This window comes from Macaca mulatta, chromosome 3 (genome assembly GCF_049350105.2).
Source record: "Macaca mulatta isolate MMU2019108-1 chromosome 3, T2T-MMU8v2.0, whole genome shotgun sequence".
Classification (NCBI taxonomy): domain Eukaryota; kingdom Metazoa; phylum Chordata; class Mammalia; order Primates; family Cercopithecidae; genus Macaca; species Macaca mulatta.
Genome location: NC_133408.1, coordinates 73,873,209 through 73,900,536, shown reverse-complemented (window position 1 = coordinate 73,900,536; position 27,328 = coordinate 73,873,209).

The window sequence follows — 27,328 nt, the reverse complement described above, 5'->3', positions numbered from 1 at the left end:
TTTTAACAAGGCAGGAGTAATTTCATGTGATTGTAGGCTGTTTGTTATGCACTGGTGATTTGTTTAATTGAACACGATAGAGAAGACTCCATTATTACAAATACATACCACCAACAACCTCTTTACACACATCTGAAAATAGAAAGGGAACACGAGATGATGAAAGCATTGAGGCATTTTTAAACTCATGAAGAGAAAAGGCACCCAATTTTAATTTGGAACCATCTAGAATGTCCACTTGTCTAGTTGGTATTTAATTTGTCTACACACTGAGCATTCTATGTTGACATTAGTGGGTGTTAAGCTCCTGGGCTCATACCCTGTGTCCTAACATGACTGTAATTTTCTGCTCTTACTCAATGAACCAGCTTTTTGGTGTCACTCTGATTTTCTTGACTGCTTTGCCCACCTGTAAGAGAGAGTGTCACGGAAATGGAGGAAAGTATGTCTCCGTTTGGGCAGATGCCTTGGTAATCTCAAGCTCTCAAAAGAGAATATCAACACTACCTCAAGTGATTATTTGTTATGTTATGTGGCTTGGTCCCCATTAGGAAGCAGATTCAGTGCACTCAAGCTACTCATCTGGGGCACATCGTCTTGAGCTCATTGCTACTCAGAACGTATTAAAATTCTATTGAGCTAATCCACACTTCAGGGGAAGGATTGCTGTCTTTCCCTGCCTGAAAATACTTCCTCATCTCTAGGTCAAAAGAAATCAGAGATCTAGGTAGCTAGGCCTTGTCACACTGGCCATGAGAATTCTTACTCTCATTCTAGTTCACTTTAGCGTGATAGCACATACATCTAATGATATCATAGGAAAAATAAAGAAGCTGTGAACACATTCACGGAGCTTATGTAAATGATGCTGTCAAGGATAATTTTATGTACCACATGCAGTGATTATCTCTGAGAGGAAGTCCTCTTTGGTGCTCATAAGAAATTAGTTGTACGTCTTCTGAAAATTTAGTTTATTTTCATCTTGTGGACAAAGATTTATATAACTAAAAGGTTTTCCTTTCTGCTTTCTCTGCTGGAAAGCTTCTGGCTGACCCAGTTCTTTCAACTTTGTCTTATTTCTGGCACCATTTTTTGTCTCCATCTTTAGTCTATTTTCTGATGCTTCCACTTTTAACATTTATTATCTGCTTGGATTTTAGTTTTCTTTGTAAACTACCATAAATCTTTAATAGGAAGTAGATAAATTAACAGCAGAGACAGGTGACTGCCAACAGGAGACCATGTGCCCACCCAAAGCCATGCACACATGAAGGACACATCCTTCTGAACAATGCATCTAGAAATCACCATGGACATCCTATTGTGCACTTTAATTTCTTATTAAACAAAACAACAAAATGAAATTGCATTGATAAAACAAGACAGAACCTTGCTAACTATGAAATTCTTATTCATGAGATAAACAGGCAAATGGGGGAAAAGGAGTTTTAAATGAAAAAAAGCTGATGCTTACTCACATCCTCCATTTACATGAATAAAGATAATTTCTATTTATGAAAACGGTCCCTCTTTAATAATTCTCTAGAGGTTCTTGACTTCTGAAGAATTTTCCTCTGAGAGATTTTACATTAGCAGAAATACCTTCAGATGGAGGATTAATTTAAACTATTCCCTGAAGCCAACTGAAGAAACTTTTTAAAGCAAGAACAGAAGAGCAAGTTGTTTAACTGCTGCTGTCACATGGAAAAAAATGAGGACCAAGAAATAATAGTCACTGGAATTGAAAACATAAAGGTCACAAATGACCTTGAGTGAGGTTTCTGTAGAATGGTAGGAGTGGAGGCTTGTTACATGGGTTCAAGAGGGAATGAGAGAATATAAAACGAAGAAAAGAAGTGTAGAAAATGTTTTCAAGACATTTTTCTAAAAAGTCAGCAGATAAGGAGGGCATTGCTGGAGGAGAACATAGAGTCAAGGGAGGACTTTTTTAGTTTCTTTTTAAGCTTACATATATGATCATGAAAATGGTCCAACAGAGAAAAAAAATCTAATAATACAAAAGATAGATGATTCAAGCACACACCTGAGTCAGAAATAGGGAATAAAGGTGAGTACAGGAATAGAGGAATCAGCTTTAGAAGCAGAAAGATATAAATGCAATGGAAGACAAAGCAGGGAAAAAAACATACACATACACACACAAAGGGAGTGAGTGTGTGACAGAGATGCAGGTATATTGGTGCCGGAGCTATGAACGTTTTCACATTTACATTTTCTCAGAGAAATAGAAAGAGAGGGAGGGACTCAAGGAGACTTCTGGAAAAGTGCAGATTAAAAAGATTAGGGAAATATGGGATTACTGTCACCAAAAACTCTCTGAATTACACTGATGGTGAATTTAATGTGAGACCCACCAGTATCACTGCATGTTTTCCTCTAGTCTCATTTAAAGTGCATGGGGAATTGGAATTAACTGCATGGAAGGTTTTGCCAGGAACAAAAGGAAAGTATGTGAAAGTGACAACAGCGAATGACAAGGGGCCTTCTTCAGCAAGGAAGGAAAGGAAGTGCGGCATGTGTGGAGTCTGCGGGACAGTGGCAAAGCTGTGGAGCAACTGACTGGATGATTCCGTGAATGAATGAAGTTGGATTGCAGAGAAAGGAAGCAGAGGTGATTCAAAGTGGTGGTTAGAGAGTGTAATCCTTAAAATTGAGGTTGTGGAGGGGTTGTCATTATTGGTAATAACAACGTTAAAGGTAAAAATGAATGACCATTGATTGTGGGCAAGATTACTAGAAGTGGAAAACTCAAGGAAATGAGAAGTGCCAGGGTATTAAAAACATTTTCCATGAAAATATTGGCATAACCAAGAGAGTATGAATCATAAGTTGTTAGAATAAAAAGAACACCTAGGAATACAAGTGGAAGTCATTCAAAAGAAAATTATAACATATGTGATTACAAAACAAAAGAGCTAAAAAATGAGAGATTTACAATGTGTTCATAGATAGAAAGGCTAAATATCATAAAAATGACAATGCTTCCCAAATTAATCTATAAATTCAGAGTAATTGTCATTAAAATCTCAAGAGTTATTCACAGAACTTGACCAGACTGAAAAGTAAACAAAAACAGAGCCACATGAAAAATCCTAATTGTGAAATTTTGAACATCAAGGATAAACAACAAATCTTAAAGCCTCCAAGAAAGAAAACCAGATCAAGAAAGCCTTTCAAAGGCCTAGAGATTAGAAGGGCGTTTGACTTTTCAGAGCATTTCTGACACCAAGAACAATGTGGCAATGAATTCAAAGTTGAATATTTCAAAAAAAAAATTTAAAGGAAAAAGAAAAAGATCTCCTAACTACTCCTTCTCAGGAAGTTAATAGAGACCATACTTTATTGGAGAAAAGTAGAAAACAGGCCAAGAAGTTAGAAGCCATGAGATCTGCAGTGAGAGAGGAGAAGGCAGTTATGAAATGTGTCATAAGTTTTGCTGCCCAAAAAGAGCCTCTTAACGATTCTCCCTAAATCAATGATTTTCAAATAGTAGCTCTCATTTCACCTGGAAACTTGTGAAAAATGTAAATTCTCAGGGTTCTTCCCAGATCTACAGGATCAAAATCCTCATAGCTGGGGACACGGCAATCCAAATCCACACTGCATTTAGCCCTCTCAGGGTTTCCGCTGCAACACAGGTGTGAGAGCCACTGGCTGCTGCCTCAGTTCTCAGATGTCTTTCTTGTCGCACCCATTTCCCTAAGGCCTGCTGTAGGTTTCTAACATGGGTTTATTTCTGAATGAGTTTCAATCTTATTTTGAAAATAATACGTGATCTCAACTGATATTTTGGAAAATATAGAAAAACTGTTATGCCCAGACCGTTTATTCCCCGAAGAAGACCACCAGAGTCCAGAGTCAAAGCTAAGCAGCAAGGATCTTTATTACAGGTTCGAACCTGGAACTCTCCCTCGCTCGTGAAACGAGACGGGCAGGAGAGCTCCCCCACTGAGCTCCGAGCAGTGTTATATAGTCTAAGAAAAATGGGCATAGACTTATTATACAAATCAGATATATGATTGGCTAGTGTTTGAACAAGGCGATTTGGCTAACTATGATTGGTTCCCGCCATTTCTGATATTTTGGTTCAAACTTTGAGGCGGGAGAGCAGGTTTATGGCAGCAAGAGTTTATCTTACTTAAACACGTCTTGTGACCTTGCCTCAGAACTTACAAAATCTCTGGTATGTGCAAAACAAAATCTCTGGTACGTGCAGAAAACCAGGTACTCACAGAACTTATGAAATCTCTGGTATGTGAAAAGATTAGAGAGCAGAACAAGGGTGTAGCGGGTGGGGGGCGGGTACACATCTATCTTTGTGTCCTTTCAAAACATAAATGAAAAAGAAAAATCCTCTACAATTTCATATATGTAGTAAACATGTATGTGTGTGTATATATATATATATATTTGAATTATGTGAATTATGTGGCATATACCTTTTTTATATTATTTTTATTCAAATTTATATAATATTTTCTATATTATTGAAATATCTTCTAAAACCCTATTGTACTGGCTGCATGTTTCATAATATAGTAGTAGTATGATTTATAAAAATGCTCTTTTGATACAGGACTTAAGAAGAAATTACTTAGGCAGATAGTGAGGGTATGGGAGTCCTCAGTAAGGCTTTTGTTTTCATGAAAAGCAGCCCCAAAACCATTTTCTTTTTTAACAAACAGCAGCCTGTAATATCATGCTGCAGACATAGACAAGCAAGCTGGAAGCTTGCACGGGTGAATGCTGGCAGTTGCACCAATAGGAAAAAGCTACCTGGGACTAGGCATGTTCAAAATGGCGGTTCTATCTTCCCTTCTCTTTGCCAAACCACGTGTACAGTAAGAAGAAAATATGGCACCAGCCAGGCAAAGACCTTATTTGCATAATAAGATTATGGTGGGGCAACCAGCCTTCCCCGTGTGCTATGTAAACATCACACCTGATCAAACCAATCTGTGGGCCCTAATTAAATCAGACACTGCCACCTCAAGCCTGTCTATAAAATCTAGTGCAGTCTGCCATGCATAGGATTTTCCTTTCAGAAGCCCCTCTTTCTCATAAGGGAGAAAGCTGTTCTCCTTTCTCTTTCTTTTGCTTATTAAACCTTTGCTCCTAAACTTGTCATGTGTGGTCTGTGTCCTAAATCTTTTTGGCACAAGACAGTGAACCTCATTTACCCCAGACAATGACACCACTTCACTTTTATCTATAATTCTTAGAATTGTTTGAAAGAATAATTAAGCTGCAATGAATTTCATGATGGTTCTTTGTGGTTCTGTGTCATGGTTACAGGCATAGACTTTGCAGGCAGAGAGACCTGGGTGTCACTCCAAGATGTGCCATTTACTAGTTGAATAGCTTTTTGCATGTAACTCACCTCTCAGAGTTTCAGTTCCTCATCTGTAAAAAAAAATAATGAGGACATTAGAATTCTTCATCTAGAATCATGATGAGGCTTGAACAGTGTAATAAAAAAGGGCTTAGTCCAGTGCCTATCTGAAACAACTGCTAACAAGTGTAAGGCTGCAGTTGAAATAATACTGATATGAGGAGTAATAGTCACATGTCTCATTATTGGTTCTTATAAATTAATTGTTAGTAAATTATTGGGTTTTAAAGCCAAATGTATTGGGTTAACAACTTGGATTGATAAGTCTTTTGTTTTCCCTTCCAGAAAATGTTTTATTGATTTAACATCTTATGGATAATTTGTGATAGTGGTCATCCTATCGAATCCCTAGCAGCATGGGACATCCGCCATGACTGTTTAATAGGCAAAAGACAACGCATTGTTGTAATTTGTTGTTGTTGTTGTTGTTTATGTTAACGGTGTTGACCAATAGTAAACAACAATGTATTGTACACTTAAGCATTTATTAAGAGGGTGAATGTTACATTAAGTGTTTTTACCACAATAACTTTTTTTAAGTGTTAAATATTCTTTATGCATATAAAAATTATATTTCCTAACACTAAATCTGCCCAAATGCTTTGGTTAAGCTTTCATGGAATATTGATAGTGGAGGTGACTTCTGAAAGTAGGCTACTAATGTTTTCCTGAGAAGCATGGCGGGTGGTGTGGAGGGCTTCATTCTCAGTAGAGTCAGGAGCACACAGGAGGAGGTGTGGAACGAATGTACCCCGGAAATATGTGGGTAGAATTTCAGAAAAGAAGAATGGCCAGATAGAGTGCAGGTTCTTTTTAAGCTATGGTAAGTTTTGTAAACTTTGTTTACAAAACAAAAATTATTTAATCAATTAATTTGTATTATGAGATTTTGTTTTAGAATCATAATTGAGGGTAGTGAAGAGGACAAGTTGGAAAAAAGAAAGCTGAAACACAAAATGTCAGGCCTTTGGAATTATCTAGAACAGGGTTGTCCAAGGGAGAGAATACAGCTATGCATTCTTAGTTTCTGTTTCTGGTTGGGCCAGTAAACCCCTTCCTCATCCATTTTTTCCACTTGTCACTGGAGACAGAAACTAAAAACCATGACTTCAGGCTGCTAAAAGCCTAGAACAAAACAAAACAGAGCAATAACCACAACAAAATACGAGGAAGGCAGGTTGGACAAGCTTGGTCTAGAAGAAAGAACAAAGCCAGTGGCAGAGGAGATGTGAAGAGAATGGAAGCAAGGACTCTTTCCGAGGTAGAATCTCCAAGTTTGTGAGCAATTGAATTTTAGTGCTAAGGGGAAATTTAGCACTTTAATTTTTACCTTGACCAAACACAGCGGGAATTTTCACCCTAACAACTTGGAGAATATGAGGGAAAGAGGAGAAATACACACACACACATGCACACACACATATCCTTTATTTTGGGGATTTTTTTCTCCCATTTTTCAAACTGTCTCCCTTCTCATCTTAACAATCTCTCCTGCTGCTGACAGTCTTTTCAAGCAGTGCTCTGTGTCTGAATTTTTTTTCTTCTCCCCAGTGTGTTCCTCCCTTCCAGTACTGGAAACACAGCTTCTAGGCTGAATGTCTTACTTTTGCTCCTCTAAATCTGATCTTCACCTTTCATCATCCTGTTGTGTGTCCCTGAAGGCTGATCAATCACACCTTGGTAAAGGGGGGTTCCTTGCCGCATCTTGCAGTTGGGCTGCCGATAAGGACCACCGGCAGAAGGGAGAAGGAGCAGAAAGGAAGAGGGGTTGGTTTTCCAGGCTCCAGTCCTCTCTGCAGGAGAGTTGCTGGCAAGGGCCCCAACCACCACACAAAGCTCTCTCTCCATCTCTCCAGATTGGTTCTGAGATTTTCAGGACACTTCCCTTCCCTTCTCTTATGGCTTATTCAGTCCTAGAGTTGGGAATGGAGCCTTCCCCCACTACTAAATCAGGGGTACTATACGCTTCTTTTTGGTTTCCCTACATTATGCCCACATCTATGTAAATAGTGCCTTGATTAAACTGTTGTCAAATTGCTCAAATTGAGTGTAACATCTGTTTCCTGCTGGGATGTTAACTGATACAGAAATTGGTACTTGAAATAGCTCCAGGAAACAGCCCCTCAACATGGGATTCTAGGATTGAGTTACTCTCTCTTTGCCATAGGGAAGAGGGACATGAGTAACCAACTGCATGTGGGAGATCATGATTATTCAAATTAAAGTGGAAGAGAATAAAGGGCAAGTAGAGGGCAAGTTGTTAGAAAGTCGATTTGCTGTAGTAATTAGTCCCTATAGTGAGAATATGGATTACAAGAACGTGCCATTATGTGTATTTTCTAATAACTTTAGAGCAGTGCTTCTCAATTGGTAGAAATTTGGCCCTCCAGGAGACTTTTGGCAATGTCTGAAGACATTTTTGATAGTCATAACTTGGGGATGGAAGGTTACTATTGGCATCTAGTGGATCAATACCAGGGATACAGTTAAACACCCTACAATGTACAACCACCACAATTATCCAACCCAAAATGTCACCAGTGATAAAGTTGAGAAACTGTGCCCTAGTGTGGACTGGAAAGCAGTGAATATCATATTAAGAACATGTGTAGAAATCAGGAGTCTCTGCAGCAAATTTGAATGAGCTCCTTATCTCCTGGAGTCAGGGGGCAGGTGGGATGAAAGACCACAGGACTGCAGAGGAATACTTAGCCCTCACAGACCTCGCACACCAATATCAGGGTCCTGCTATAGAGGCACGGACCCGTAAGACAATAGACCCAGAAGACAGGCTCAGGATATAGAACTCCCACATCTTTCTGAGAGCCCCTTAACTTCCCCATGAGAAGGAGCCGGTCTTCCTTTGCATAAAACCTTAGAAATGACTTTACCAGGCTGGGCGCGGAGGCTCACGCCTCTAATCCCAACACTTTGGGAAACCTAGGTGGGTGGATCACGAGGTGAAGAGATCGAGACCATCCTGGCTAACATGGTGAAACCCCATCTCTACTAAAAGTACAAAAAATTAGCCAGGCGTGGTGGCGGGCACCTATAGTCCCAGCTACTGTGGAGGCTGAGGCAGGAGAATGGCTTAAACCCAGGAGGCGGAGCTTGCAGCAGGCAGAGATAGTGCCACAGAACTCCAGCCTGGGTGACAGAGCGAGACTCTGTCTCAAAAAATAAATAAGTAAATAAATAAAAGAAATGACTTTACCAAAACCACTACGGCCACAAGCTGATGCCAGTTTTCTTCAGAACACACCCTCTCCTCCATGCCTACAGGCCCCTAGTTAAAGTGAGATTCCAGTACACCCAGGACAAAGAAGTACCAGGGCTTCTCTGGAAAAGGATTATCTATCAGAAAATGTCCACTATCACGCCAAACTCTGTCGGCAGGGCCTGGGGAGCACGTGAGAGAGTAGATTGCAGGGTGCATCAGACCAAAGAGAGTTAGGCCTGAAGTCTGAGCAGATCATTGTCAATAAAATCTCAGGACTCACTTCAGGCTTTGTATTTAATGTACTGCATCAAGCTCTTGGGCTAATGTAGATCACCTGCTAGGTTGGCTGACTGAAACTGAAACTCAACAGTGGTTTACAGTCTGTGAAGTGCAAATCCTGCAACTAGCCTGGCGTGTTCTGGCAGAGATTCTCCGGTCCTATCAGGTTCATCTGGGGAACTGGCTAAAAAATACAAAAAACTACTCTGCTACTAGTCTCCTCTACTATTCTAGAGCAGTGGCTTTCAAACTCCAGTCACATCAGAGGCACTTGGGGAGCCTTCAGAATTCACAAAGTTTAGGTCACCTTCCAGACCAATCAAATCAGAATCTCTGGGGGTGGCACCAAGCACCAGTGCTTTTTGAAGCTTCCCAGATGATTCTAATTGGCACGCAAGATTGACAGCCACAAGAGGAAGGAGTTCAAAGGTCCAGAGGAAGTGCTGGGTTCTTTGGAAGCGGCCCCTGCAATGTGGATTCAGGAGTCTATCACGAATCTCCCCATGATGTACCGAAGGAGTTTATCGACATTAACCAGTATACTGATGCAGGGTGCTTCCAAGCACTGCCAACCCCCATGCTCTGCCCATACATTTGTAAAGAGTCTCTTTATTAAACTCTCTTCAAATTAGACTAGCTTTCTAACTTTGACTCTAGCTCTCCATCTATGCCCCTGGAGACATAGATGGTTGCCATGGCCCCTGGCCAAAGTGGCACAGTGAAGGTCAAGTGATAGATGGAGCCATGACCTGTGTCCTTCCCACAGTGGAGCTAGAAGGACCGGGGGTTCAACCTGTGGTGCTGCACCAGTCCCTGAAAACACAGTAAAGATAATAGACTCATTAATAGACTCAGCTACTGAGAGAATCTCCTTGTTTCTTTTCTGGTCAATAAATTAGACACTAACCCAGTACAAAAGGCTAGATGGAATCCCCTGGAAATGGTTCCCTTCCCACTGGCCTCACCAAGACCATCAACCAAAATAAAATACCATTTCTCTAGAGAATTTAAAAGCTAAATGTTCCCACTGAATGTTTAAAAACTATTTGAGTAACCTATCACATCCCTGTTCACCTCGCCTGCTTGCCTGGTGCAAAAGGGACATGGGTCCTGGACTCCCTCACCAGAAGCCATGTGGCTGACCGCTGCTGTGGTGTGTGCAATCGACCAACCACAGAGTGTGACTTCCCACAAGAGGGCAACCAGCCTGCTACCTGTTATCTTGGACTCCTTTCCTCAGAAAGAAATTACTGACTTCTCTTCACAGGGACAAACACACTGTTGGTAGAAAATTGGTCTCCATTGCCTCCATTTCTGCCAGTGCCACATTCACAGTCCTGTGGAATATCTCATCCATCTTTGTGTGGTCCTGCCCATACTATATCTGTTCCAGAAGCTTGTTTTCTGGTGAAGGATGTGTGGCAATGCAATTCCGTGTTCTCAGCGCCTGCTCTTTATCCCAGATGCTGAAAGTTCAGTTATGATAGCAGTTGGGAGACAGTATTCTGCCAAGCTGGGTACCATCTTACAGGACACAGTGGATCCCTTAACCAGGGGCTAATGCATGGTGCCATACAACCCATGGTCAGGCTTAAGAACCGGGACATGGAGGTAGAAGTGCTCCTGGTTACTAATAAAAGTCTGGACAAATGTTTGATTTGAGTCCCCAGAATCTCAGCTGCATTAGATTCAGAGGTTTTATGCCCAAGCAAACTATGTTTCACCAAGAAACATAGTCGTGATTGGACAATTTGGAAGCAGAGACTTTTTCTGGGTCATTTTGGACCCTTCATATCACCAAAACAGCAAACAGAGAGGGAGCTACTCTCTCTTATCAGATATTAGAGGAAGGAGGACTAATGACACCAGAACCAGGAGATTCCTTGTCACTAGAGAACTACGGCCATGGGTGAAGATAGAACACCCTTGACCTCATGGCACAGCTACATGAAGATGTGGGCCATCTCTCCAGGCAAAGGACCTACTAGATGCAGACTAGCAGAGCATAAGGAGAATACAGAAAGGCTGGAGGAAGGTGACGGTGATGAACGCAGCAGAGGCCATGGAGCGAGCCAGCTCTGACACACAGTGTTCTCCCTTGCTTTCATTCTCTGCTGCCTTACCACAGGCCCCTGGTTGCAGCTAATGTTTCAGGCTTCAGGCAGGAGTATGTCATATCAACAACTCCCCATGATGATATGCTAGCTCAGGGGATTTTCTGGGTTCTCTATGTTGAGGACATAGGCTTCTTACCTGGATGAAGGACATCAGTGAAGACTGAGGAACCAGTGGTACAGACTGATGAGCACCGTCCACTGGCCCCTTAGATCCACAGATGCTGTGTGCCCTGGGAGCGCGATCAATAAGAACAGAGCCCGTGGCCTCTGGCTTCAGGTTTAGTGCAGACCACAGGAAGCCCTAACAAGAAACGGAAGGATGGTGAGGGGTGGAGAGTGAGTTCAGGGTCCTAGGGACCAGCAACTGGTTTCCACGGAGGTGAGGGGCGCCCAACGCACAGCTTGCATCTTCTCTAGATCCTGGTTCGCTGCTTGCGCCCTTTGCTTATCAGGCCCGGGGTGCTCCAGAGCACTGCGCCTCTTCACCGCCCCCCCAACCCCCGCCGCACCCGCGTGCTCTGCCCACACATCTGTAACAAGTCTCTTTATTAAACTCTCCTCAAATTACCCAATTTAACTGTGCCATCTGTTTTTGCCCGGACCCTGACTGATACAGTTTCTCTTTTAATGAGTTTTTTTCTTTTTTTTTTTTTTTTTCTTTCTATGCTGTATCTAAAAGGATTTAGGAATTTCTAATTAAAAGGAAAGTTTGTAAAAAGAAAATGAAAATGCATCTTTCTTTTCTTTTAACATTTTGGGATGATGAAATTCTAAAGAGCCATGATTTTGGATTGCAGTCTGCCAAATTACACTGTAAATAGCTTTGATTTGGAATTGTGTGCCCTAGAATCAAGGTTATTTGCAAATTTATTTTGCCAAAATCAGAAACCAGGTTTGAGAGGCCCAATCCTCTTATTTATGGGAAATATTTTAACAAACTGAGCATAATTGTAGAAGGAAAGTATAGAAACATTTTTCTTGCCTGTGTATATCTAATTTGCCAACCACAAACAATATTTAAGGCATTCATTTGAGCTCATTTGCTCAGTTATTGTGGTTCCTTCAATCAGAACTATAGTTCTCTCAGCATGCTCCTGCCCAGCTGAGGATGTGAATTCAGCACACTGCTCTTAGTACACTGAGTCAGAATTTCCAAAGAATCTTCAACAAGCTAGCCAAAGACATTAACGCATTTTATTCATCTTCAAAAACATTTAAAATCCAAACACAGGCAAAAATAAAGACACCTCAGGATGGAAGTTATAAAATAAGAGTTCAAAATAACATGATATTTAGTAATAACAGGACTAAAATTATTTCTTCTTTTTTCAGGTAGCAATATACTTCAATAGTTTGTTCTTGTCACTATACATATATAAAAACTATGTTGAATCACTGACTATATTCTTTTATGCTCGATTTCAGGGCTGTTTTTCAATTATCTCAATGTTAAAACGTGACTTATTTAGACTCAGTCATTATTAAAGCCCCAACATTCAAGATGACAATAGTCATTGAACACGTCCACTGCCCAAAGTGAGCTAGACCCTAGGTCAACTCAGAAGTATTGGAGAAAGTCATCAGTATCGTGGCAAAAGTTATCTAAGTATGTAGCAAGATGACCTTGAAGTTCTGATGAAGGTGTTGTTCATTATAGGGAAGCCACACGTGACTATCAGTGCTTTCTTCTGACAACAAATTTGAACATTTTATTCAAATTGGTCAAATTTGTGAAAAGTTAAAAATTACCAAAAAATTACTTTGGAAATACTAGAAAAACTGAATGATCCTATGTTATGAGATTTCATATAATTGCATAGTATATTTTTATATATTCATGATATTCTGTAATATGTATTTGGTCTTTGTCCCTGTTTCCTGGAACACAACTCCTAAAATCCTTGAAATCTTCAAAGTGCTGTCTTTTTTATGCTAATGTGGACTGATAGTTTCAGGGTGGGGCTGGTCATCAGAAAAAGGTATGAGTAGAGAGTTGGGACTTTGAGCCCCACCCCTAACCTCCAGGGAGAGGAGAGGAGATGAAGGTCAAACTGATCACCATTGGCCAATGGTTTAATCAATCACACCTATGTAATGAAGCTTTCATAAAACCCCGAGAGAACAGGATTTAAAGAGCTTCCTGATAGCTGAGCACACGGACACTGACAGGAAGGTGAACAAGAACTCATCCATGAGCCAGGAAGGTGGCCCTCCTGGACTCCACCTGGACAGAACAGAAGCGTCTGCACTCGGGGCCCATCCAGACCTCACTCTATGTGTCTCTTAATCAGCCTGTTTATTCGTATCCTTTAAAATATCCTTTGTAATAAACTGATAAACATAATAAGTATTTCTCCAAGCTCCGTGAGCCACTCTATCAAAGTAATCCAACCCAAAGAGGAGGTTATGGGAATCCCAAGTTGAAGCCAGTCAGTCATAAGTTCCAGAGGCCTGGACTTGGAACTGATAGGAGGGAGGTCTTGTGGAATTAAGCCTTCACCATATGGGATCTGAGGCTATGTCCAGGTAGACAGTAATGGAACTGAATTCGAGGACACCCAGCTTATAACTGTTACAGAACTGATTGCACCCTTGCTAGTGGTGAGAAATTCCCACACATTTTGTGGTCACAGAAGTCTTCTGTGTTGATTGCTGTGCTGTGAAAGCAGGGGAAAAACACAGACTGAAGGATTTTTCAAAACAATTTTAAATATATTATTAAACAATATAATTACATGCTTAATTATCTCCTTTATGAAGAAACCACAAGGCCCAGATCTGCTTATGTGCAAGTTCTAAGAATTCAGTAAAAGAAGATTTCCAGATCAGGCGCAGTGGCTCATGCCTGTAATCCCAGCACCTTGGGAGGCCGAGGCGGGCAGATCACCTGTGATTGGGAGTTCGAGACCAGCCTGACCAACATGAAGAAACCCCGTCTCTACTAAAAATACAAAATCAGCTGGGCGTGGTGGCACATGCCTGAAATCCCATCTACTTGGGAGGCTGAGGCAGGAGAATCACTTGAAGCTGGGAGGCAGAGGTTGCAGTGAGCCAAGATCGTACCACTGCACTCCAGCCTGGGTGACAAGAGCGAAACTCCATCTCAAAAAAAAAAAAAGAAAAGAAAATTTCCATAATATAGAAACTATTTTACACTATATTCTTCACCCAATTTTTAAGGAGAGTTTATTTTAATACCAAAACCAGAAAAGAATAGTATGAGAAATAAAAATTACAAGTTAAACTCACTTACAAATGTGAACAGATAAACTCTGTTCTCTGTTGCAAATTGATTGCAGCAATGAATGAGAAAAACAAATAAATTTATCCCAGGAATTCAAGACTGGTTTCCTGATTTATCCAATAACATGCATGTATCTCAAAAGCATTAGGTTGAATTTTTTAAAAAAGATATAAAAGACTACATATTTTATGATCCTGTTTATATGCCATTTGGGGCAGAAATAAGGGTAGAGTTTGTCTGCAGATGCGGGAGAAGCTTGGATAATTTTATGGGGTAATAGAAATAGTCTATATATTGATATATAGTGGTAGGGGTTGCACAGCTGTATATGTTTGTCAAAATTCATTGAACCATATACTTAAAAAGAATAAATTTTAAGTTTTACTGTATTTATAATATACCCCAATAAACCTGACTTTAAAATAGAGATTATATGTATATAAATTTCACAAATATATATATTGAGGGATATGTTTATATCTCAAAACCATCTTCCCAATCCTATTTTAGAATATTTTAGGAATTCTAGAGCATAGAGAAAAAGGGAAATAATACACATAAGACTTGGAAAAAAGAAAGACAATTTCTATCATTCACACATGATATTTTTATCTATATTAAAAACCTTAAAGTATCTACAGAAAAATTACTAACAAAGATTAACAGCATTGCCAGATCTAAAATGAGTATAAAAATGTAATAGGCATTTTATTTGCTGGAAACAAGCAGAAAATTAAATTTTTAAAGATGGATAGTAACAAAAAGAAAAACTACCTGGTAAAGGATAACTATGATCTTTAAATAGAGAATTTAAAAACATTATTTAGTTACTAAGTTATGGCATTATTTAAGACCCAAAAAAGAACCACAAAGGCATACTATGCTAATGGAAAGTCAGACTCAATATTGTAAAGAGATTCATTTTACTCAAACTAGTTTTTACAAAAAATATGACAAACCAATTGTAAAATTTATATGGTAGAAGAAAGACATAAGGAAAGCTAAAACTTTTCTGAATAGCAAAAATATGTGAGGGCCTTTGTCTCAGTATTTTTCAAACTTTATTATAGAAAAACAATTTTTATTAAGATAATGTAGAGTCATTACAGGGATAGGTAAATTTTAAGAGGAACAGGGTAGAGATCTTAGAAACAGCCCCATGCAGATACGTAAATTTTAAAAATATTACAGATGTAACGTGAGTTATCAGTGTGGAAAGGATGCACTTATTTAGGATGATACAAAATGTTTAGAAGAAAAGAAAACTAGGATCTCAAATTCCACCATACGCTTTACAACAATTCCTGGTGAATAAAACATTTATATTTCAAAGTGAAACTTTAAAATATTTATAAGGAAATATAGCAGGATACCTTTAAGACATCAAAATAAAGTATTTCTTAAATAAAGCATTAAAAGGGCAATTCAAAGGTAGATTGATAAATTTGACTACATTAAAATTAAGAACTTTTTGTTCATTAAAAAAAACACCACAGTAAAAAAACAAACCAGAAACTGGAATGTATTTACAACAAAAATAACTTACAAAAAGCGAATAGGTAGGATATACTATAATTTATTTTAGTCCTATATTGAACAGTTAGGTTATTTTTCTTTGTATTTTTTTTCTTCAGCAAATGATGATCTACTAAACGTCTTCGTATGCATCTCTTTTTGCTAAGAGTGTAATTGCTATGTCAAAACTGCCATGATTTTAGTTTACACAGATATGGCCTTACAAAGATGGTTTTTTAGTTAACACTGTAGCAGGCTGATCATAGCTCCGAGAAATATGTCCTCACACTAATTCCCAGAACCCACGAATGTTGCCTTATTTGGAAAAAGGATCTTTTCAGGTGTGATTAAATTGAGGATTTTGAAAGTAAGAGATTGTCTTGGGCTATCCAGGAGTCTCTAAATGCCATCACAATTGTCCCTGGCCAAGGGAGATCAGACACACACAGAAGAGGAAGATGCAGTGTGAACATGGAGGCAGAAATTGAAGTGATGCAGCCACAAGTCCAGGAATGTCAGCAGTTAGGAGAAGAGAGAGTACATTTCTGTTGTTCTAAGCCACCAAACGTTTGGCAATTTGTTAGAGCAGCCACCAAGTAATGCTCATTGTCATGAAAATAAGTGCATGAGAATGCTGTTTTTCCCATCCACTGCCAACATATAGATTCTCATAGAGGAAAAATAGTAAATTACATATTTAATTCATATATTTCTTCTTACAAAAAATACTGAGCATCATGTTTAAGACTAATTTATATTTCCCTTTCTCTGAACTGTTTGTTCGTGTCTTTATCCAGATTTGTATTGGACTATAATTTTCCTAGAAGTTCTGTAGACCCTTTTTTTTTTTTTTTTTTTTTTTGAGATGGAGTCTTGCTCTGTCGCCAGGCTGGACTGCAGTGGCGTGATCTCAGCTCACTGCAATATTCACCTTCTGAGTTCAAGCGATTCTCCTGCCTCAACCTCCCAAGTAGCTGGGATTACAGCCTGCCACCACACTCAGCTAATTTTTTTTTTTTTTTTTTTTGTATTTTTAGTAGAAACAGGGTTTCACCATGTTGGCCAGGATGGTTTAGCTCTCCTGACCTTGTGATCCGCCCATCTTGGCTTCCCTAAGTGCTTACAGGTGTGAGCCACCACACCCAGCCTGCAGACTGTTTTTATAGATTATGGAAAATAATCATTTTACTGATATGTTCCACAAATACATATATAGAATATAATATAAATAATATATAATAATACATAATAATATATAATATATAATTAATATGTGTAATAATAATATATATTGAATATAATATAATAATACATATATTATTTATATTGATTTTTTTTCTATCCAGAAACTTTGGATTTTTTTATAAAGTTAAATTTTTTTTGTTTCATTATGGCTTTACCAAGTGAAGACTGCTATTAATATGATGCATTTAACATTATGTTGTAGTAGTTCAGGAGTTCATTTTGTGATTAAATTATTTTACCTACCTTCAATTTATTTTAATATGAGTCAGTAGAAATAGAAATCAATATTTTTAATAGAAATTAATACCAACCATTTCTCAGTCAATCCATCTTTGTCCCATTGATGTGCCAACCTGCCTTTAAGAGATATTAGCAACTTTAAATGTAGTTAGGACTATTTCTAGATTCTCTAGTTTGTGCTACTGGTATGTCTGCTTACTCATACACTAATACAAATTGCTTAACCACTGTTGTTTCCATTTTTAATTGGTTTTAGTATGTTGTATTCTTAGTCCCACCTGTTAACTTATCCTCTTACATTTCAATTGCACATTTGTATTGAACACATTAACTTTTTTTTTTTTTTTGAGACAGGGTCTTGCTCTTGCCCAGGCCGGAGTGCAGTGACACAATCACTGCTTACTGTAGCCTTGACCTCCTGGGCTCAAGCAATCCTTCCACCTCAGCCTCCTGTGTAGCTGGGAACACAGACATCCACCACTACACTTGACTAATTGTGTTATTTTTGTAGATACACAATCTCCCTATGTTGCCCAGGCTGCTCTCAAACTCTTGGGTTCAAATGCCCTGCTGCCTCCTAAAGTGAGATTATAGGCATGAGCCACTGCAAACAGCTGGAAACATTAACTTTTGAGTGAACTTGTGTTTTCACAATATATTCCTTAAAAAAAAAAAAAAAAAATCTGTGGTCACATGACTTTAAAATGTATTGAAGTTCACATCTTTGCAGTATAAAGATTTATGTATAGCCTTGAATGACATTTGAAAGTTTTCCTCACACAAATTTTGCTCATTTCTTACAAATTTGTTTCTAGACACATATTTTTGTAGCTCTTGTAAATGTGATTTTTCTTAAACTTTGGATTTGATGGCCTTAAATTTGAACCCAGAAATCGTACAAAATTCTGTTATTGCTTTTACTATTTTTTCAATTGATTCCTAGGTTTCCTATACTGTATGTTACTAATGATAATTCTGTACCTTCTTTCTATTTTATTCATTTATTTATTTCTTTTATTTGTTTGTATTACCTATGAATTTCAGAATAATTTTAATTCATAGTGGTGTGAGTAAATATCATTAGCTTATTAAATTTAACAAGAATGCATTTAAATTTTTAAATAAATATTAGAATCTACTCAAGTTCTATAGCTATTATGATTTAAATTGTACTTAATTTTTACCACAAATCACTATTAACTTATTTTCCAAAGTATTTTTATCATTAATGATAACTATGTAAATTTTCTTTTGATTCATTAAAATACCTGTTATATTAATATATTTCCGAATATTGACTATTCATTGCATTATTGTTGTGAACTTCACTTAGTTATGGTGTACAACTCTTTTGTTTTGCTGCTAATTCTGATTGCTAATATTTTATTTTAAAATTTTGTATCAATATCAGCTTGTAAATTTAGGAGCTACATCAAATTTTGATATAATTATTTTGTTGAATTTATAAATGTAGCTTGGAAGCTTGTTTCACACACACACACACACACACACACACCCCACATGTATACTGTATACTCTGGATCAGTTTATGTAGCATCGACATTTTCAATTCTTTAATTGTTTGATCAGTTTCCCCAATAAGTATATCTCAGGCTATGTAAGTGAACATTCATGGAGGTAGGGATAGCATACAGGTCTTTGACAACTATATTTCTTTTATAGTAATTTATCTGTTTGAATTTTCCCTCCTGTGGTCAGTTTTGATCATTTATATTCTTAATTTATATTGTATAAATATATAGTTATAATTTCCAGTTTTTTCACTTCTTGTGTTTCCTTATATTTTCTCCTGTTTCTCCTGTTAACAAATTATTAGATTTTCTCATATAATCAGCATGCATCTGTGAGGTAAGCCCCAATCTTGGTCATGATGCATGCCATTTAGTATGTATTGCTACATTCAGTTGGCTAACATTTGTTTTAAAATTTTGAATCTATGTTCATAGATGAGATTGCTTTTTTTGTTTTTTTGTGTGGTTGTTAGTATGTTTTGGTATTGAGTTCATTCTCATCTCATAAAATGGGTGACAAAATGTTCTCTCTTGATCTGTTCTGTGGAGTTTGTAAAAGTTTGGGATGTTCTAGTACTTGATTATTTGGTAGACCCTCCCTGAAAAATCCACTACTGATTGAATGTATTTAATGGTTATATGACATTATCTATCATTTCTTCCTGAATTAAAATATGTCCAGATTCCAATTCTTCTCTTGTTGCTCCAGTGCCACCATCCCATTTGCAGACAACATCCTCTCTCATCTGGTTTCCTGCTGTAATCTCTCTCCTCATGGACCCATTTCCATCCCTGTTTTCCTAGAGCAGCACTTTTCAAAAGCATTCTTTGCAGTGACAGAAATGTCCTATATCTGTGTTGTCCAACATGGTGGCCACTTGCCACTTGCTGTTCAGCACTTGAACTCTGATTAGCGTGATTGATAAACTGGTTAATTAAATTTATATTTAAATGACTACATTTGCCTGGTGACTACAAAAATGACCATTTTATCACTTGCTTTGTATTTGTCCCACTTTACCTACTTCCCTTCTCTTTTGCCTTGTTTTTGCTTGATTGAGAATTTTTGTAATACTGTTGATTTCATCTTCTCACCATAGGTTTCCCTTTAAATGATATAGTTTATTATTCTATTTTGAATATTTTAGTGATTATGTCAAAGTTAACCATCATGGTACTTTAATATTCCTCTTTAAAATGTAAGTATATAAGAAAACTTTAATTACAATCATCTTCTTTCAACATATATGCTATTGCTATCCAGTATGTTAGTTTATCTTTATTCCCTCACCCTATAAATTAGTTATTTTATTTTTATTGTTTTATATAGTCAATGTTTGCCTAATTTTACCAATACTTTTACCAATGTATTTAGTATTGCTTATTATTCTGTTTTGCATTTAGATGTTCAAGCTCACTTTCTTTCTGAAGTACATTCTTTAGAATTTCCTTTAATGGTGTTCTGTTAGTGGACTCACTCTATTTTTTTTTTTCTGAAAATGTCTTTAATTTACTCCAGTTCTTAAGAAATATTTTGACTCAGTGTAGAAATCTTGCAGTTATTTTCTTTTAACATGTTGAAGCTACTATTCCACTGCCTTCTAATTTTGAGCTGTTTGTTGGAAGTGGGTCATTCTTTGGTAGATCGTAACAATTGCCTTTCCAGTTGCTTTTAAGGTTTTTTTGCTCGTTTGTTTTTGTTTTTGCTCTTGTTTTTGAGATGGAGTTTCGCTCTTGTTGCCCAGGTTGGAGTACAATGGCCCAGTGTTGGCTCACTGCAACCTCCGCCTCCTGGGTTCAAGTGACTGCCTGTCTCAGCCTCCCAAGTAGCTGGGATTACAGGTGCCTGCCACCACACCTGGCTAACTTTTGTGGTTTATATTTTGTGGTTAAACTATAGATACTATAGTTTTTAGTATAACCTATACTAAAAAACCTATTTAGTATAGGTTTTTGGGGTTTCACCATGTTGGTCAGGCTAGCCTCGAACTCCCGACCTTAGGCAATCCACCCACCTTGGCCTCCCAAAGTACTGAGATTACAGGCGTGAGCCACCATGCCTGGCCTGGTTTTAAGTTTTTTTTCCTTTGATATTCTGTAGTTTTGATGACAGGACAGTGATGAGAAGAATTTTCAATGTAAACCCTCTTATGAAGAGATAGGAATTCTTTACTTGTACCATTGTTTTAATTTTAGAAAACCAAAAGGAATGGCATATACATTTTATAAATATCTATTTCCGCATCAATGATGAGGATTGTCTTTTTTTCTCTTGTAATTTAGTGATGCAGTGGATTATTTGATACCTATTTTCATTTTTAACTACTCTTTTATTTCTGTACTAAAACCTAGTTGGTCATAGTGTATTACTCTTTTGATGTATTTCTGGGTTCTTTTGCTAAAATTTTCTTGTAAATAATCTGGTTTCTACTTGTCATTATTTTCTATCATTTTACTTGTTATTATTAAGTTTTATTATTAACATTTCACTGACTTTGTAAATGAAATAGGGAGATTTATATCTTTTTTAGAGCCTAGAATAGTTTTAGTAACATTGTCAGATATTTAAAGATAATTTAAAATTCAGCTGTGAAGAGACCTGGTCTGGTGCCCTCTTCAATGCAATATATTCTATCACCTCCTGAATTTCCTCCATTATGATTGGTTCATTAAAAGTTTTCACTTTCTTGGGTAATTTTGGTAGTTTATATTTTACTGGGAAATCATGCTAGTTATTTATCTTGATTTTCAAAGTTGCTGCCTTTCCCTTTATGTGGCAGTGTTTCCAGATTTTAAAGATTCTTTATGTTACATTCTCTTTCTCATCCCTCATCAACTCTGCATGTCTATTTTTTCTCCTTTTTCTTTCTTCAGTAACACTTGCAAGTTGTTTATCTATATTATCAGTCTTTTCAAAGAAAAGTTTTGTGATGATTCATCCTTCTTATTTTTGTTGTTTGCTATTTCATCAGATTGCTTTTTTCTATAATTCCCACTTTCTGATTTCTTTTGATAAATTATGCTGTTCTTTCAAAAATTTCTTTTCATTACTCATTGGCTTTATTTTTCTTTCTTCTTTAATTATAAAGGTAGTTAGCAACACAAACTTTTCTTTAACTACAGTTTTTACTGTGTTACTTACGGTTTTGTATAAAATATTCTTTTTATCTGATTCTGCGTAGTAATGTCCTTTAAGTAATCAGCATTGTTATCAACCTACCAACCACAGCTCTAACTATTAAGAGGTCATGGCTTAGAATGACTTAGCATTTAAAAACCTAAGGCGGAGCGAGAAAAATAAAAAGTTAATTTTCTAGTATGTTAAGTTAAAAACATATGTGCTTTAAAAATCCTACAATGATTTGGTTGGAAAAGATACAATATAGAAAATAATGTACGTCAAAATAACTGCTGTGGTAACTTCGGACAAATCTGAATTCTCAAGAGTAAATTAAACAAACTATTTTTAATGGATAAATGTTCACCTACATTTTAAAAGTAATCATCTTTCTGTGTTGAAAACATTTCAATAACTATATTTTGATCAAGGTTTACTAAACTAATATTATTAATATAAAATTTCGAGACATAGACAAAAATACTAGAGGACTGTGGCACTAAAACACACCTCTCACTGTTTTCATTGAATTAAGGAAGACAAAATAAAGGTCTCAAAAATAGATACATAGATACAGCCTTGAAAATTGCAGTTTGGATTTTCCATCAGCCCTAGTGTGTGGGAACTCACAAAAAGTTTTACTTAGAAAAAGTGGAAGAATTTGACATGTTTGTATCGCTAGTATAGTGGATCAAATTCATTCCTTCACCATTTCATAATGTTATATTCTACACAGGAAAAAGGTGACAATTGTATTTGCTGTTCAACAACATAGAACAGTAATAAATTGCCAAACCACTCCTCGAATTAGAAATTGCACTTCAAGAAAGGTAGGAGATTAAAAATATATATACATTAAAAAATAAAATGGGCAAGTTAGTAAGTAAAAAACAAAATTCGTTGGAAAAGCTTATATGACAAAGATCTAAAGGCATGGAAATGGTTCAATATTAGCACAATTAATATAATATCAATGCTAATGCCCATGGAGGCCACATGTGATTGTCCTCAGAAGTGGAAAGTGTGGAGGTGAGGAATCTAAAATCAAATCATCATCTCCCCTACTACGAAGCCAGCTGATAGAACTATAAACCAAATAATCATGCAGGAGTGGCAGAAGCATACCCTGCAGGAATGCAGTTTAAAAACAGAAGAAACAGCTACAAGTGTTGAATGCAGTTGCCACATAAGATCAGGAATCAAGAGTGGGGAGACATAAATCAAGAAACACCTCTATTCTCTTATAAGCCTGGCAATTCAATTCAATTTTTTCAAAATATGTAAAAGTACTGCAGTGACAAAAAGTAAATGGAAAGTTCCAAAAGACATATGAAGCACAACCCCAATTATGTACCTGTGTGTAGACATACAGGCAAATGTATAGACACACATACACACACGCACACACACATACATCAAAGTGCTCTCAGATAAATGGTCAAATGCTATAACGGTTTTATCACAGAGTAGTGGGATTATGGGCAAATATATTTTATTTCTTAACTTCTTTGTATTTTCAAAAATGCTCCATGCTACTGAAGACATATTTACATATTTTTTAAATTTAAAAATTACATATTCCAAATACATGCAAGCACTGTATTAAGTGTCGGGGCTGTTAAGATGAATAGGGCGCACACAACCAGCACCCTCAATGTGATCCAGAGTGAGCCGCAGACACCCGAGAGGCAACCCAGTGGCACACCACCTTAGCCAGAGTCTTTCACTCCATTTCCTGGCTTGTCTTTTCTTTGTGCTTTGTTACTCTGGGGTTGTGGTGAAGGAGATAACAAACTCTCTTGTCACTAGTGGAATCTGAGAGTAAAGGCAAAATGCTCTTGATCATTGTTGTGCATTATGAACTGTTAGAGGTTCGTATTTCTGTCTGACATCTATAAGCCTCTGCTGACTGCCCATACAGTGTAAGGCAAGAAGCCCGCATTATTTACTTGGGAAGCTATTTTTGTAGTTTTCTGTGTGCATTATTTTTATTTTATATGAACTTTCTGTCCTTGAATCATTATATCCTTAAGTATATGTGTAGCAAAATGATTGATTGAATATGAGATGCTGCTTGTATTTGCTGTTATTTCTTAAGAGCTATAAAATATTTTAGGTAAATGTCATGAAAATTAAATTATCACATTATAAAAGACAGGTATGTAACAGAGAAACAGATGGCTAATGAGCTGTGACTTGTCACAAATGGGCTCTAAGTTTTATAACGAGAATCTATCAGCAGAACGGAAATGTATCTGGACAAAGACCAATTGCCTGGAGTTAGTACACAGTCTAATTTTAGACCATTTCACTTTTCTTCCCTGAATGACATGAACAATATGATTGAGTCACTTTTGCTGAAAACAATTGAACAAGACTGACAAATGCATAATGTTTCAGACCATGAAATTCCAATTGGTCCAATCATAGATGAATTTATCATGCCTGCAGCGATGTTATTGTAGCTACAAGTCATGTTCTCTCCCACTGTGGTAACTACTGAATGGAAGTGGGCCAGGTTTGCAGAGTAAGCTACTCAAGCATATGTCTTCAGATAATCTTTTTAATCAGAAGATTCTGCTGTAATTTAATATCTTTTCCTCTCAATATTCTTGACAAATGCCATTACAAAGCCTCTTGACAAATGCCATTACAAAGCCTCTTGACAAGAGATTTTATGCAATATTTAAAGGCGTTTCTGCTGTGATTGTGAATAGTTCTTGCTATAAGCAATAAGAAACAAAAGTTGTCACCAGGTGCGGTGGCTCATACCTGTAATCCCAGCACTTTGGGAGGCTGAAGTGGGCAGATCACGAGGTCAGGAGTTTGAGACCAGCCTGGCCAACATGGTGAAACCCCGTCTCTACTAAAAATACAAAAATAATTAGCCAGGGTGATGGCACGCACATGTAATCTCAGCTACTCTGGAGGCTGAGGCAGGAGAATCGCTTGAACCAGGGAGGCAGAGGTTGCAGTGAGCTGAGATTGCCCATTGCACTCCAACCTGGGCAACAGAGCAAGACTCCATCTCAAAAACAAAACAGAACGAAAAATTACAAGTTGTCCACCCTGGTGGGGCAGGATGGAATGAGCTACAGTCTCAGCTAGTGACTTATCAATGATAAGCTCAACACTTGAAGAACATGCTTTGAAGAATGGAAGGTCAGATAGAGAATTTGCATAAAGAAGCTAAGAACAATTTCAAGGCAGAGTCAGACATCTGATGTCCAAATTGAGAAACTGAGTCAAGAAACAGACTGCTGTTGTTGGAAATCACAGAAGTGGTCACAGAGTCTACCAAAAAAATGAATGTGCAGGTGGAAATCAGTAACTCTCACTCCCTCTGCAGATGGTTTGTCTCCAGTTGAATATCTAGGTCTCACAGCTTCCTCCTCCCCCTTACAAAGCCCGGTTGTTACAGAAAATGGAACTAGGCCTCAAAACTGGGTCATTTCTTCAATCCTCCATCTTTCTCAAAGCCAACTGTGCTTGGCAGATGGCAAATGGACTAGAAGCCCTGTTGAACTTGCTGTCATTGACTCTGAGTGTGCAGCGGTGATCAAGCTAGCAGGAGTGTGGACTGGGCTCTTTCCAGGACAAGCACATGGGGACAATAGGCTTCTCAAGAATGACCTTTCAGGAACAAAGGAGCTTCCAAGCTCCCATGGTACCAGTGGGGTGAGGTGGCAGGGATGGGAGAGGGACTTGTGGGGGATCTCCTGGTGCCACAGGCTGAGTAGCCTTGGAGGAAAACTGAGAGTGGTGGTCTGAGGAAAATCAGACTCAGAGATTTCTCTAGATTTGTAATTGTATTGTACTATTGTTTCTAGTAACAGGATGAAAATATGGGCCAGGCACAGTGGCTCATGCTTGTAATCCCAGTTGGGAGGCCAAGGTGTGTGGATCATGAGGTGAAGAGTTTGAGACCAGCCTGGCCAACATGGTGAAACCCCACCTCTACTAAGAAAACAAAATTTAGCCAGGTGTGGTGGCAGGCACCTGTAATCCCAGGTACTTGGGAGGCTGAGGCAGGAGAATTGCTTGAACCCAGGAGGCAGAGGTTACAGTGAGCCAAAATTGCACCACTGCACTCCAGCCTGGGAGACAGAGCAAGAATCTGTCTTGAGAAAAAAAAAAAAAAAAAGGAAATATTGTAAAAGTACTGAAGAGAGTGCTATCCATTTATAAATGGCCAATCTGGATGTGATCTCTTCACAGACATCATTGCTCCTGAGAGGGAAGTGGCTCTCATGACACAAAACTCCGGCACCCAGCTTTACAGGCAGAGCCCAAGATCACCGAACACATGGGTGTCCCCACCTTCAGCCCCAGGATCCAGCTATCAGGCACCACTCCTAGTCCTACTATTCCTATTTTAAGAAGAGCCAGAGAGAGATATGTGACTCCTATCGAATGGCATTGATAAGCAGTGCATTCTGGGAAAAGTGATCTTTGGCTGGGTTGTACTGGTGTGAACTAGCACTAGAGGAACCAGGAATACAGATGGAACAACATAACCAAGAAAGTTTTTTCCACCTGTTTCTTTCTTCCTCCCTCAAGCTGAGACGGTGCCGTTAAACTCCAGCCAAAATGAGCAAACGACAATTCTAAACCACAGGTCTTTGCTTTGACAAATTCTGCATACCCGTCATACCTGTAAGTGGTGATGATTCATAATAATCAGTAATGAGTTATGGAGTGTTTTGTGTGGGTCAAGCATAGTTGTACATGTGTTTACTCTTTCATCCTCACAATAAGCCTATGAAACAAGCATTGTAATTATCACATGTGTTAGGCCACTCTTGAGTTGCTAAAAGGAATACCTAAGACTGCGTAATTTATAAAGCAGAGAGATTTAATTGGCTCATGGTTCTGCAGGCTGTACAGGAAGCAGGGCACCAGCACCTGCTTGGCTTCTGGGAAGGCCTCAGTGAGCTTTTACTCGGGGGGAAAGCACAAGGGCAGCATGCTCATCACATAGTGAAAACAGGAGCAAGAGAGAGCACAGGGGAGGTGCCACACTTTTAAATAACCAGATCTGTCAAGAACTCACCATCTCAAGGAAAGCACCAAGCCATGAGGGATCCACCCCCATGACCCAAACACCTCCCACCAGGCTCCACCCTGGGGATTACCTATCAACATGAGATTTAGAGGCGACAAACTATATCATTCCACCTCTCCTCAAATCTCATGTCTTTTTCACATTGCAAAACACATCATCCCCTGCCAGTAATCCCCTGAAGTCTTAATTCATTCCAATACGAACTCAAGTTCAAAGTCCTACGTGGAGATGAATTCCTTCTACGTATGAGACTATAAAAACCGAACAAGTTATTTATTTCCAAGATACAATGGCGGTACAAGTATCAGGTAAATACTCCAATTCCAACAGGGATAAATTG